The following is a 12,999-nucleotide window of genomic DNA, read 5'->3' as shown; positions in this document are numbered from 1 at the left end:
AACTAACCATGGTGAAGTAAATCAGCATGGAGCTTTCATAGTTCAACTTTTGACATACAAATTTACATCATAGACCTTCAAACATCCACTTTTATGTATTAATGTATGTATTTTATGTATTGAGACATAGTTTGCAGTTGAGACAAGAACTGTGTCCACTTAACAGGCATTGGAAAATACACTGCACTGTTCCTTTTTAAATCAATGCAAGACATCAATCACGTCCTGCAACAAACATTTTGCACAAAACTGTTAGACTGAGGACAATTCAAACAAAGTCTATCAAATATTGGCAGGGACATGTCCCCACTGTCCATATGCAAACCTGCTCCCTTGGAATTGTGGGGCATTGTGGGTCTGGGCTGAGGGGAGGATAGCATATATAGCTGTTTTAGCCGTCATTATCCATCAGCTAGTTATCTCTCATCTGTCAACTGTTCAGCATCAGAAATGTATTTGTAAGCACCAAGGACAAATTTCCAAAAAGGAGTAAAATATTACAAAAGTTAAGTTAGTTAATGATATTACAGACCTCCACAGTTTGCATACCGTAAAATCATTGATGTCTATCTGATGTTTTGGCTTTAGCGCCTACATATCAGAATCATTTAACCCTTCGAGGCCCATGTCCAATCAACAAACAGGTGGGTACACAACCTTCAGATAAACAAGCCACATGACAACAATAATCTGGACAAGACGAGCAAGCTTGTGCCAAATGAAAAACAAAACGGATTTTCAAACAGCTCTGTGTCATCGCAGCGTGGTCAGATGAACGATGTTTGGCTTCGCTCTGTGTTACAACTGCCCAGAACTCTCTACTCTTTTAATCAGCAGATTTGATGAGTGGTAAGCTCCAAGCACTCCAAGAGACTAACTAAACCTGCATGTCATTTCAAAGAGGACTCAGTAAACTTCTATAAAAGGCTCATCAAAGCTACAGTAGCTCTTCCAGAAAAATACATTTTCATGATATTTGCTAAAACTCACTGCATCCACACAGGAAAAGGAGACAGATAATCTGTAAAAAAAAATAAATAGATAAAAAAATTTAAAAATCAGGTTCCTCCTCCCATTCATTGTGCTTCTAATCTACTGCAGCTGAATAAAAACAACCAATCAGAGCTGAGGGGAGTCTTTAAAGCAGCTGTCAATCACTGCTGTGACCTGCTGTCAAACTGTGAAACCAGGCAGAGCTGATAAAATAAGGATCAAGTTTCGGTCACTGCTTTGGCTATTTGTAGCCTCAAATGTTTTCAGAAACATATTTTAGTGTACTGTATAGCTGTAAAATGAAAAAGTTGATCCAGCTGGTGGATGGTGGGCGGTACGTCGCTCTGCTGTTTCCAACATGGTGGCCAGGTCTGATTTTATAGCAAAACAGTACACTAAAATATGACATTTGACAGTTTGGCAGCAGTTCACAAGTCACGATAGATGTGATTGACAGCTGCATCAGCAGCTCCTCTTCTCTGATTGGTTGTTTTTGTTTATGTGCAGTTAACCCATTAAAAGCCCTATGAGGCAATAAAGTAGGCAGAAGAGTACACTTTTTTCACAGATTATCCGTCTTATGTGGACATAGTACCAGTTTAAGTAATTAACACAAAAAGTCTTCTTTTTTTAAATGAAAGCTACCAACTACATCTTTAAGGCGTCATTTAAAAAGAACAAGACATAAAATCCTAATAATGTGCTGATACATAATGAAAACACACCAGAAAAATTCCTTTGTATGTGTTGAACTGAGCAACAGTGCGTTTTATTGCTTGTAAATTTAACTCATTTGGCAGAGGGAGATTTTCTTCTTTCATCTTTCACTGGTTATGTATACAGTCTCATTAAAATGGGCCAAACCAGATTTAGGCTAATTAAAGTTCAATTGTAGATGGCAGTCAATAAAAACTCTGTCTAAACATGGTACAGTAGCCGAAAACTTTTCTTTTGTTTACCCCACTGATTCTTCTGATCCCACAAACATGGCAAACCAAAGCAGCAACCGCATGAAGAGCAATAAACTTAAATTACCCTGACGAAACAACAGAATTACTTTATAATATAAAAATAAAACAGGCTCATGCAGCCTTTTGGCAGAGGAAGGATGCTCTTAAAATGTCTTAGTGCAATTACTCCCCTACAAAGCTGCAGGCTTTTTTTTCCTGGTTGAAATATAGAAGGCTGGATTTATTAGAGGAACTGTTTGTGCAGGGAAACAGATTTTAGGAACAGAAGCAGCACTGTTCGATCTCTGTGGGGTTTCTCTCCATGTTTGGGGTCTTGCTGTGACTTGCCGCTGACTTGAAACACAATGAATGTTGAGAGGACAACAAGGTGATAATGGAGGTGCAACTAATGGCTTTGTGTTCAATAACAGCGCTGCAGCAAAACACCGTCATTACGACCACATAACAATTATCAATTAAAGTAAGTACGTGTGAATGAAATGTGGTAAACGTTCCTCCATCTGCGGGGTTCCCACACATTTATGGACAAAATTTCAAATACTTTTCCATGACTTTTCAAGGACCTGTAATACATTTTTTGCCCTGCTTGCCTGATGTCTTTCAGACATGTCAGGTTTAACCCATAATCAAACACAACTTCAGCTCATTGTTTTCTCTGGTCATGTAGCACCAGTTACAAAAGTATTTGCATCTTTCTCCTGCACGGACCAGTGAGTCCCAACTAGTCATGCCACTGGGTCCAGATTTCTCCTTAGCCATTAGTTTCAGGTCTACACATTAAATAAATTATCACATATTCAATTTTATCAACAAAATGTAAAAAACACATTGGTTTAAAACACAAAGAAATAAAACATACTGCAAGAATAAACAGAAACAGCACCTCAAAATAAAAGCTCTGTGCTGTAAATTCACCATACACTTAAAATAAAATGTGGTTTTTACAAACATATTTACAAGTCCCTTGCGGTCCATTCAGAATGGAACCGCAACCCACTTTTGGACCACAACCCACCAGTTGGTAACCACTTGCACAAGACAGCCTAGTGTTATTAAAAGACAAGCTTCTCAAAAACCATAATCAGGTCATTTTACCAAAATGTTCAGAAAATTACATAAATTAAGCAAACAAGACAATTTCTAAGACAACTAAGTAAACCCAGAGCCACCTCTGTTCTCAGCCAGTTCCAGCTGAAAACACATTTATATGCAAAAAGTTCATTATATCACTTAATTCAAAAACACACTGAGAGCTTACACAGTGCTGACCTTTTCAAATGACTCACTCTCTCTCTGCCTGTCACACTCATTTTCCTCACACACAACTTTTAGTCTCCCACTCTGCTAATCATTTGCATTTTCCATCATCTCTGTGAAACAGTAAAAATAATAACACAGAGAGCACAGACCGGTCTACAAAACCTAATTATCATTTGTACCACAAGTGCATGGGTCCCTACAGATTGCTAGATACAAGCTTCTGTCAATTTATGGCTATAAGGTACCTTTTCACTGTAATGCCTCGCTCATATAAAAAGCATTACTGAGGACAAGGCAGAGAAAATGAAATCTAATTCTTCATATTGCTACTTTAGACTCTGGTGGAGAGTTTTTGCTCGACTCCAAAGGCCACGGACCTCAACCAGCTGCCAGCAGAGAAAACCACATTCGGGGATCCATTTCTGCAGGACTCAGAAGTGTATTTCTCAGTGAGTTATTAATACTTGTCGTGTCCATTAGTTTTGCCATGCCTCTATATATAAAAGATGAATTCAGGATATAAATGGTTCGCGCAGAGGACAAACTGTATGCTTGTTTATGACGAGAAAAACCTCTGCTGGAGCTCTTTTTCTATCAAGCTGATGTCCCCCAAAAACGAGAGTTAAGCATGGACCCTTCATGCATGATACATACATGTAGGTCGGCTGATATAAATGTTCTGATGTGAATAATTCAGGGGAAAGATGACAGGGGAATATAGGTGCATGTGGTTAAAGCCATACTGGGATATTTGCATCAGGGTAAAATCTGAAAGTCAGAACTAAAACTCCATCACCCTCATCAGTCTACACTGAACAAAAAATTAAACACAACAGATGTTTTTGCTCCCATTTTACACAGTTTTAAGTTAAACATATAAGACATTTTTCCATGCTTTCAATAGATAATGTTCCCAGTCAGTGAGCATTTTCCTTTTTCCAAGATAAGTCATCCACCTGACAGGTGTGGCATATCAACATGATAAAACTGATAAAACTGCATTTCGATCACACAACACAAAAACACGGACGTCACAACTTTCGAGGGAGCGTGCCATTAGCCTGCTGACTGCAGGAATGTCCACCTGAGCTGACTCCCGTGAACTGAGTGTTCATTTCACTACTCGTCCCTCAGAATGTGGTAATACATCCAACCAGCGCCACAATGGTAGACCACATGTAACCACACCAGCTCAGGACCTCCACATCCAACACACCAACTCAAAAATCCCAACAAATTTTGGCACTTGGTCAATAACATTTACATCTACATATAACTTGCTAGGTATCCTTTTGTGTCTGTCTTTGATGTTCTGGGATGGCGTCAGTTTGGTCCTGTCAAATGCATTGTGTCTTTTCAAAATACACTTCTGTTTTCAAAGGACAGGTTCATTTTGCGCTCATTAAATGCATACAGGCTTTTTAAAATTAAACTTACGTCAGCGAAACAACTCATATTTATGTTTTATTTCCATGTGCGAGACAGTGGTTAGGTTTGAAAGGCCTCATGTTTTACCTCAAAAATTATAGGGCAGTGAACAGCAGGTTCTTGGGTGAAAGTCCAGGGTTTGTTGAACATGCCTATCTTGTAGAGACTTTACAACTCCTTATATTATATCAATGCTGCCAGCGTTTCTAAATAAAGCCATCGAGTAACAAATCATACCGCCACGAAAAGTGCTGTATGGCCGTATTATAAACTGACACAGCCCGGTAACGTATCACACTGCTGCAAAAGGTGGCTTTTGGCATTGGTGTCTGATGTGGAAATCACAGCCAAAACAGTAGTATTGGCCAACTCTGGAAAGAGAACCAGCTGCCACATCCAGCGTCTTCACCTGAAAGCCCGGCTAAGAGCAGCCAACTGTGTCACTGATGCAACAGTTGGTTTGCACAACCCAAGAATTTCTGCAAAAACTGTCAGAAACCACCTCAGGGAAGCTCATCTGTGTGCTCATTGTTCTCTCCAGGGTCTAGACCTAAAAGCAGTTCATCAGTGTAACCAACTTCTGTGGTTGAAGGTGGTTGGATGTACTGCCAAATTCAGGGAAACGAAATTGGAGACGCCTTATGGTAAGTTATGACATCTGTGGCATTATGTTTCATGACCAAACTGCATGATTTAGAGTTTCCTTTTATTGGGACCATCTCAAGACACAGCTGTGATGTAATGATGCTGTTTAAATATTATCTTGATATGCTGAGCCTCTCAGGTGGATGGATCATGTTGAAAAAGCAGGAGTGCTCAAAAACACAGATTTTAACAAATGAGTAGCCAAAAATTGAGAAATTAGTATTTTCTGAGTGCATGGAAAAAGTCTTAGACTGAACAAACATTTAAACGCAACTCTTTTGTTTTTGCTCCCATTTTTTTTTTTTACAGATTTAAGATCTATCTCTCTATCTATCTCTCTATCTATCTATCTCTCTATCTATCTATCTCAGACAGGATCAGACAGGAAAATCTTTTTTCACGGCAGATAAATTTATCAGTTATTTAGTAATTAACAGAAAACAGGCAGCCGTGATAAAGCCAGTAGACTAAATGCGTTCCACTGAGACAAGCTGAAAGGCGCTTATCTTAATATCATAATGTTTAAAATCCACAGCAATTATTCTTCACGGAGGCGTGAAATTGATTCCAAACATTTTTCTCTTTCTCCTCCTCACACTGTTTGATCTCTGCTCCCCCGAGACGACCTTCAATGAAATTACATTTTTTGACACTTTATGCAGCTTTTACAAAATCTCACTTAAAGATACCAAACATTCATCCTTGTATCGTTTGAATTTTAAAAAAAATGAAGCAGGAGGTAGTCCAACCTGATGCTGAAGGACGGCTTGATTGAGATTAATTAATAAATGTTTTGTGGGTTTTACATGTTAAAATGTTCCATCTATAAGCTGTCTGGCTTTTATTAAAACAGCTCTGACAGTCAGGCTGTGATAGAGATTCATTTACTGAGACAGTTGTGACAGCAGGTACAGACAGCTGGTCGACCTGCATTAACTGCAGCACTGACAGCTTCAGTGTTTGGAGCTCAGGGAGATCAGCGTCACCTGGTGGAGGCTGCATGGATTCATGAAGGTTCACTTTCTAAAATGAAGTGGAAATTTCTCTGCAGAGATGTACTTAATCTTATTGCCAAACCCTTTTTTTACTTGACTAAAGACATTTTAAAGAATTTCTCCTATTAGATTGAGGGAGAGTGAAGAGAATTCGAAAATGTGGGGCTTGACTGAAAGTTTCCTTTAAAAATGTTTTGAAATTATCTTTTTTAAATTTTTCATTTCAAGGTGAATACGATTTAAGGCTAAAGCATCAGTGAAAGGAGTGAAGTAAAAGAAGTAAAAGAAGCAAAGTGTAAAAATGCTTGTGTAAGCATAAGTCCTGCATTCAACATTTTGCCTCAATAAAAGTGCAAAAGAATTGTCTTCAAAATTCACTTAATCCTTTGAAACCTGAGAAAAATTGGCTTTATATATTTCAAAAACGACGAAGGAATGCAATGAACAAGTTACCATGAAGGAGCACAAAATTTAGCATGAAATTTGTAGAAAGAAAACTGATGTACCAAAAGTAAAAGTACTCATAATGCAAAACCATCTATTCATTTCCATTACTGACATATTAATTTTTACATTGCTCTAAAGGTAGAGTAGGTAATTTATTTATTTTTTTAAATAATGTTTTTACATAATTGCTGAAACTGTCACGATATCCTGACAATAGTACACGAGACAGATAATCTGTGAAAAATCAGGTTTCTCTGGTGCCTCTGATGGCATTTGCAATAATCCACCACACCTGAATGAAAACAACCAATCAGAACCAGGAGGAGTGTGTAACACACACGCTGCACTGCCAGCGTACACAGCAAAGACAAGTAAGCAGAAAAAAGTGACAAATTAGAAAGAAAGATTACACTGAGCTTTCTGAGATGGAGAGAGCTACGGGAACTGAAAGGTTTCAAAACCAAAACTGCATGCTTAAAATATTGAACTTGTCACAGCAAACACAACCATAGGCATCTAATACTATTGTTTAGGGCAAAGGACTTTGCTTCTCGTATATGTATCACCAGAGAGTGAGCATTCAGCTTCCAGGCTGAAGGTAAAGGATAAGGTGGGCCCACCTGTAGCCTCGCTGTCCAGGTTTCGATCGTCACTCGGTCAGCTCTCTCTTTGGGTTGGCACTCTTTGTCTATTTGTAGACATTAAACACGCAGACAATAACCTGAAACAATAAAACCAGGAAACACAATCCTCAGTTCTTTCTTACAGAATTCAGAAACATCTGACTGCAGTTTCACACCTGCTCCAAATTGTCTCTCTTAATTACTTCAGCACGCCACCTTTCAGACTCACACAGGCTGCATGCTTAAGTAAACCCAATCCACCAATTTCTCCTTAGTCATTAGTTCAAGGTTTAATCATTATAAGTGACCACATGTTCGATTTTATTTAACCAAAGGTAAACATGTTGGCTTAGAATAAAAAGAAACAAAACATTTTGCACGAATAAACAGCAAAAAAAAAAAGCTCTGTGCTGGAAATTCACTGCACTTTAAAATAAAGAGTGATTTTTTTTTTAATGCTATCGCTGGTGTTAATGGTTATTATGTGACATTTAGGGAACGGGATAACATGCACTCCATTCTGTAGCCTCTCAGGATACTTTTAAGCAGTGTTGCATTCACCTCATCTACATTGTTTGACCATTTTTTAGTTATAACTGCATAAATTTAAATAAAGCTGCAGGAAAATCTAAATTTCTGATGCTTTTCTATGGAGGTCTATGAGCAGGATGTCGGAGGGCATTGTGTAGCTGCACGAAATGTGATTGGCTAATGACGTTGAGGGCGGGGCTAAGTGATAGGTCAATCGGCTGCAAGGTTAAGGATTTGGGCCTACCTGTAGCCTTGCTGTCCCAGCACTAATTTGCTGGCAGTTATTCGGTCAGCTCGCTTTTTGTGTTCTCCACCTCTTTTTCCTCCACTGACAGTTTATTTGTAGACGTTACACACGTGGACAACAACTTGAACCAAAAGCTTCATGAGGAAAAGGAGGAAACTCCACCCTCCGTCCTCCTCAATGCACTCTGGGTGCTTTTCATTATGCTAACCTGACTCTAAGCTTCCTTCACTCGCCTCCTCTCCTCGTGTCCTACTCCCTCCCACAGGATGCGAGGAGAGAGGAGGTGAAGCTGTGAAATGAGAAATCCTCGGTCCCACAGTGTCAGTCTGAAGAGACGTCAATAACAGATGACGTGCTGCACAGCTGATCAGCTGTGGGACTGTCAGGGAGGGAGCCATGGATGTGTTATAAGGAGGAAGTCCTGTTTGAAGAACAATTTCAAAACCTTACAAGACAGGAAGGAGTAGGTCAATCAAAGTCTCACATTGGTGCACAGGAAGACTTTATTGACTTATATGTGAATTGTTTAACAGCTCATTGTTATTACTGAAGTGGATTTAAACACCATTTAATATTCCTTTAAAATGGAATTCATATAGGGATGAGAGGTCTAATTATTTAGGCCATTTATTTCCTTGCACTATTATTTGTTATACAGCACACAGCCTCTCTGTGTGAGAATGTGTGTTGGTGATGAAATCAAAAACAAGGCAATGTACTTAACAAAAAAATGCTAAAATTAGCAAGAAATTAGAAAAAAGTTACAGGACGATTTCTTAAATTACCACACAAAAAAGAAAAATGGTAAAAACAAACAACATCAACAAGGAAACGGCTTCAAAAAAGTTTAAATCGTAATTGTAAATAACTTTATATATGTAATAATGATTAAATAGTTATTGTTTAGGATTTCTCTTTCTCCCTCTGGTTATCTGTCTTATTTTTTTATTCATTCTAATTTTCAGTTCATTTTCTTGTCAGCTTTTCCTAATTTTATTTATTTATTATTTGTTTTCGTTTTTGCAGTTTTAGGGACATTTCTTGCCAAGTTGCTTTTTGCCTTTTAGCCATGTTTTCAACAGGAGTTAAACCAATTTGCTCAGGTTTTAAAGGTTTAAATGCTTGTGAAAGGTGTCCAAAGGTAACTTATGTTGATCCAGGTTTCAGAGGGTTAAAAAATATTGCAGGTTTTGGGCGGGCATAAAGTGACAAAGCAGTATTCTGAGTTATTTATTAGTACTTAAAAAAAACAAAAACAAACATTGTGCCACCACCTCCTCCTCTTCTCTCTCTCCATCTCTAACATCTCTAATCAGAGCTCTAATCAGAGCGTATACCTCACAGTAGCATTTAGGTACAGTACTCAAACAGATACCACCACTACCCTGCTAATTAAAATACTCATAATACAAATAATATTAATATTTCATACAGTGAAGGACCCACAAATGATATGAGCCACCTGTGCTGTGCTTTTTTGCTAAATTTCAGTTTAAAAATACAAGAATCCAGCTGACGATAAACTTGAATGAAACTCAGCAAGTTTGTTTTGCTCCATACAATTTTTTTTTTCTCGGTACGACAGGAGAACGCTGTCACAGTCCAGACTTTACAGGACAGCAGCTACAATTAGGACCATACCTTCATGGAGCTTTCTTGAGTGCATGTTGTGTTCAGGTAGTCATTACGGGGCCCGGCTGTGTGTTACTGCCTTTAAAACTGTCAGAAGCGGCAGCAGCAGCAGCGCCAGTCTCCTTGAGGCGACTGCTGTGTGCCGGAGCTGCTGAAAAGTTATTGAAAAGAAGACTGCAGTCCTTGTAGCCCATGGCTGCAGCTCATTCTGAGAGTACAACATTTCAGCTTCAGCAGAGAAAATACAACGGCTCATCATTCATTTTTACTTGAATAAAGATGGTCTGCATTGTAAAAATATGTTAATTTATCAATCGAAGACTGAATGTATTGTTGCATGTTTGTCATTATCAGCTGCTAAATTAAGAAATAGACCTTCAGGGACAAATACTTCATCCTGCTGCTGCACCAATGTAGCCTACATACTGTCAACTTCTTTATTTTTGTGCATGAATGTGTGTTTGAGATTTTATTGTGGGGACCAACACGGTCACATTATTGGGACTGACTCAATCTGGTGACAAATACTGGGATTAACAACTGTTTTAAGGAGAACATTTGGTTTTAATTAAGGTAAGCAGTTATTTTTTAGCTTCCAGAAAATCAATGTGAGTCAATACAATATACTCACAACTAACAAAAACTACTGAGTGTGTGCGGTATGGGGCGAGGTGGACAGACAGAGAAGTTGCTGTCGGGTTCTTAGCAATGCTAGATTAAAAACTTTGGTCCGGACTGAAATATCTTTAAGTTTTAGTTTATTTTATATATTTGTTTATGACCACATACTATAATGTAAATAACTGAAGTAGCTACTGTGTTTTATCATCCTTTGGTTTGTGGACTGCCGTTTTGAAGCCTTGAGTTTGACATTTTGGATCATTTTCTTGTTTTTTTGGATCCAAAAGGTACCATATTTGGGTGAGAGGGTGGAGCTATAGTAAAGTAGCAGAGTCGCAATTATATGTAACTTTAAGCCTAAATAAACTGTAAACGGATGAGGTATAAAAAATAAATTAAAAAATCACCACTGTATAGTTGTCATGACTGTTAAAATTAGCTATGGAAACCAAAACTATGTTTTCTAAACAGGGTGTGAATTCCTGCTGTAAAGTCGGGCATTATTATGTGGGGGTCTATGGGGATTTACTCTGTTTTGGAGCCAGCCTCAAGTGGCCGTTAGAGGGAACTGCAGTTTTTGGCACTTCTGCATTGGCTTTATTTTTCAGCCTCAGCGATTGCTGCTTGTCAAATATCTGCAAAACTAATTACATTCCCATTAACCACAATATTGGGTTTCTTTCAGACCTTATTTTCTGCAATATTCCAAAATCCAATGGAAAAATCCCACAGGCTTTTTGATGAGGGAACCAGGGCGATGCTAACCACACTGGCCTTCAAATAAACATAATCTCTGGAGCACTCTATTAATTTTGGAATATTTCTCACTGAAAATGTGGAAAACACCATTAAAAATTGCAGCAAATAATTAAAAATCTAACAGAATTTGTCTGCATGGCTAAATAGCGGTATAGGATTTTTGTTATTTGGGTGTATTGTTTATCCAACAAACAAAAATACTGGTATAGGTAGCCTGCTGGTTAAGACTCATACAATAAAACTGGGGACCCTCATTGCATGCCCCTCTCTATTTCTGTATTTCTTGTCTGTATCTCCACTGGTCTATCAAATTATGGGCAAAAAACGCCATACTTAGCCTGAAAAAGTTGCATTAATGCATCTCCACTTCATTAGAGGTCTTGCAGTGTGATGCACTTTCATGCAAAACACATATTTTGGGTGATTATGTGTGAATGTAAAATATGCAGATGTAGCAACAATGAGCTATTTTTATTATGGTGCCACATAAAATGTTACAGGAGAAATGTGCCAGCTGGCTCAACGACGGGCTGCATATTAGTCACAACATCTGGGGACTGATGTGATGAAATGCTGCGTGCAGAGTCGACTCCCCATAACACGGTTTAACACTTTCAAATCTTTGTTGGATACATAATGATTGCAGCAGAACGGCGGTGGTGTTTTGCTGCTAACATTATGACATTTTTTTTTGCTTTTTTTCTCTGGATGTGACCTTGGTGTGTGGATGGTGAAACCTCTTCAGAGAGACGTTTTTCAAATCTTTTTTTTATTTAGATCTTCATAAAAACTAAACAGATGGAGCATTATGAGTTTAGAGTTACAGAAAAATGTGTAAAACAACATTAAATAAGGTAACTCCAATGGAAACAGAGAATGTACAACAGAGAGAAATTCTTGCCCACTAACACAAATTCATCTACCCTCTACTCTATCAAACATCTATACATAAGACTCTTTTCTACAAACATACATACGTGAAGTGTTTAATACACAAGTTTCACTTAATCTTCTATGTTGCTCAGCCCTCTTTAGTTGTTCACTTTTTATAAAAACAGACCTAAATTAGGATACCTTCAGATTTTCTGTGAAAATCCAACATGTTCTTATCCCAAATCGTCAAATATTTCCGCTTTGTCAGTGGACTCACGCACATATATTATATATTACGCTCTAGATATCCTCCTGAGTCTGCTGTTGACATTCCAGGACTTTCTGCCAGGATGTCAACAAAAGCACATGGTTCGGTAAGGCAATAAAGGCACAGATGGTTATTGTTTAGGCTGCAATAGCACGTAGATAGGTTTGGAAAAAAACATCATGGTGTGGCTCTACATTCAGACACAAAGTGAACACCAACCCATGGTTTGTTGTATCCATCTGCCGCCCCTCACACTCAACCGCCCCATAGGGACCTCCTTATATTACGTTGTTACCGGCAGCATTTCAGCCTGACACAGTCCAGCGGAGTATCATACAGCCACGACAGGTTCCACCCGGTCACGTTATCAACTAACACTGCCCGGCGGTGTATCATACCGCGACAAAAGGTGGCATTTGGTGTCGATGTCTTACGCCGAAATCACTGATATGCAGCGATATTTGATGACTTCAGAATGAGAACTGAACTGGAAAATCTGATTTAGAGCTGCAGTATTTTCTAAATGATTTTATAGCGATTAAGCCTGACGCCGTTGAGCGGGGTATCGTACCGCAGCAACAGTTACCGTCCGGCTGTGTTATCAACTGATGCTGCCCGTCAGTATATCACTTGGTGTGAAAAGTGTCTTTTGGTGTCGGTGTCTCAGGCCGAAATCACTGACAGAGCAGCGATATTTGACAACTTC

Source organism: Plectropomus leopardus, chromosome 12, assembly GCF_008729295.1.
Source record: "Plectropomus leopardus isolate mb chromosome 12, YSFRI_Pleo_2.0, whole genome shotgun sequence".
NCBI lineage: Eukaryota > Metazoa > Chordata > Actinopteri > Perciformes > Serranidae > Plectropomus > Plectropomus leopardus.
This window is presented reverse-complemented; position numbering follows the sequence as displayed.